Source organism: Harmonia axyridis, chromosome X, assembly GCF_914767665.1.
Source record: "Harmonia axyridis chromosome X, icHarAxyr1.1, whole genome shotgun sequence".
Lineage (NCBI taxonomy): Eukaryota > Metazoa > Arthropoda > Insecta > Coleoptera > Coccinellidae > Harmonia > Harmonia axyridis.
The window spans coordinates 36,164,575-36,167,074 of record NC_059508.1 but is presented as its reverse complement, the minus strand read 5'-3'; positions in this window follow the sequence as shown (position 1 = coordinate 36,167,074).

The window sequence follows — 2,500 nt, the reverse complement described above, 5'->3', positions numbered from 1 at the left end:
CATTCGACTACAAAGAGACGAAGCGGACCGCGACCTCGCTGCATGAGGTTGACGAAAGCGACCCAAGATGCGAAAGCCGAAACCAACACACCTTGCCAGTACCCAAACGCCGAGGTCGGATTCGGGTCTACCACTTACCAACTGAATATCATCCTAAAAAGAACTCCAAACAGTCTAGGACAGGACCCATTCTCCACCCCTTCTATATATGTCAGGAGAACCCCGGATTCCCCTCCAGACACGATTTAGCAAACTTTTCCCGATCGATCCGACCCACCGAGGCCGTTTCGACCGTTCGCCGCGCCTACTAGAGCTGATTTCTTCGGACTCCGATCAGAAAATCCGCCGATGCATGTCGTTAACACCTAGTCCGCCTCGTCCGATCGATCGAGGCCGTTTCGACCGTTCGCCGCGCCTACTAGAGCTGATTTCTTCGGACTCCGATCAGAAAATCCGCCGATGCATGTCGTTAACACCTAGTCCGCCTCGTCCGATCGATCTAGGCCGTCTCGAACCACCCATCGCGCATCGAAAGTCGCATCTCTCGAACTCCGATCCGGAAATCGGCCGATGCATCACGTTAACTATTTCTTATATATCTAATATAATATACATGGAGACGGTAAGAATTCTTTTAATCGAAGATATACATATACTTCTCATCAATATCCAAAAGCTTATCGAAAAATAAATTACTCAACTTTTACGTGAAGAATCGTTCACCCAAACCTTATCCCCTATATATGTCAGGAGAACCCAAGGTTCCCCTCCAGACACGATTTAGCAAACTTTTCCCGATCGATCCGACCCACCGAGGCCGTCTCGACCGTCCGCTGCGCCTACTAGGGCCGATTTCTTCGGACTCCGATCAGAAAATATACCGATGCATGTCGTTAACACCTAGTCCGCCTCGTCCGATCTATCTAAACAGTCTCGACGCACCCAACACTCTTTCAAAGTCGGATTACTCGGACTCAATCTGAAAATGGACCGATGCATGACGTCAACACTTAGCCCGCCTCGTCTGATCTATCTAAGCCATCTCGACCCACCCAACACGCCTTCCAAGTCGGATCACTCGGACTTCGATCTGAAAATCTCCGGACTCATTTTTATGAATATCCCCAGTCAGTAAGAACGTTATTTCGCCAATATATACCAACAATAAACCATATTCCAATAGCTGAACCAAAAATATAATTCCCGATCCAAACGTTCTGCATCGCCCAACGCGACCACCTTCCCTATATATGTCAGGAGAGCACAGGGTTCCCCTCCAGACAACACTTACGCTCTATCCCCGACTCTCGGTCGATCGATAGGCCAGGTCAGCGGTGTCTGTTTCGGCCGAAGCTCGGACTTTGGTCAAAATGTTCCGATACAAAATTTGAACCAAGATAGATACAGATATGATTCCTTCTTAAATATACGTTGATTATCGAACAGAATATGGTAAATATTTTGCGATGACCGAGGATTTCATGAATTTTTTTTTTTTTTCGAAAAAATTTTCTATTATCGGAATTTCCTCAAATTTCATTTGGTTGCCTCCTAATGCTTATTAAAAATGATAACCAACAATCAGAATCATTATTTATCATTTATTTCAATTTTTATAATGAAAAACGTTCACGTCCTTTCGCGCCTCTCGATCGTCGTTTACGTGATGCATCGGTCAGCCCTAGTTTACGTGGTGCATCGGTAAGATCGAGTTCACGTTCTGCATCGGTCTGCCCGAGTTTACGTGGTGCATCGGTAAGATCGAGATTACGTGGTGCATCGGTAAGATCGAGTTCACGTTCTGCATCGGTCTGCCTGAGTTTACGTGGTGCATCGGTATGATCGAGTTTACGTTCTGCATCGGTGTGATCTAGTTTACGTTGTGCATCGGTAAGATCGAGATTACGTGAAGCATCGGTATGATCGAGTTTACGTTCTGCATCGGTCTGGACTCTGAGATATATTTTCGACGTGAAAATGTTCCGATACAACTTTTGAACCAGGATAGTTAGAGAGATGATTTTTTCTGGGATGTACGTTGATTGGGGAATGGATTGTGGAAAATAACTTGCCATGACCGAGGTGTTCTCGAATTTTTTTTTTTTTTCGAAAAATATTTTCTGATTTTGGATTTCACTCAAATTTGATTTCGTTGCCTTCTAATGTGTTCTAAAAGAGTAAATCAGTAATCAGAATCGAAAAATATTTTTCGGATTTTTTTTTTTTTGAAAAAAAATTTTCTGATTTTGGAATTTCCTCAAATTTGATTTGGTTGCCTTCTAATGTGTTTTTAAAGCGTAAATCAGTAATCAGAATCAATATTCATTGTCGACTTTAATTTTTATAAGGAAAAATGTTCACGTCCTTAAACGCCTCCCCATCATTAGCCCGAGTCCAAGTCGATGTCAGTCCCGAGCGGACGGTGTCAGATACTACCTATCGCCCCGGTCTGGACTTGGCGAGGTATTTCGACGTGAAATGTTCCGATACAACTTTTGAA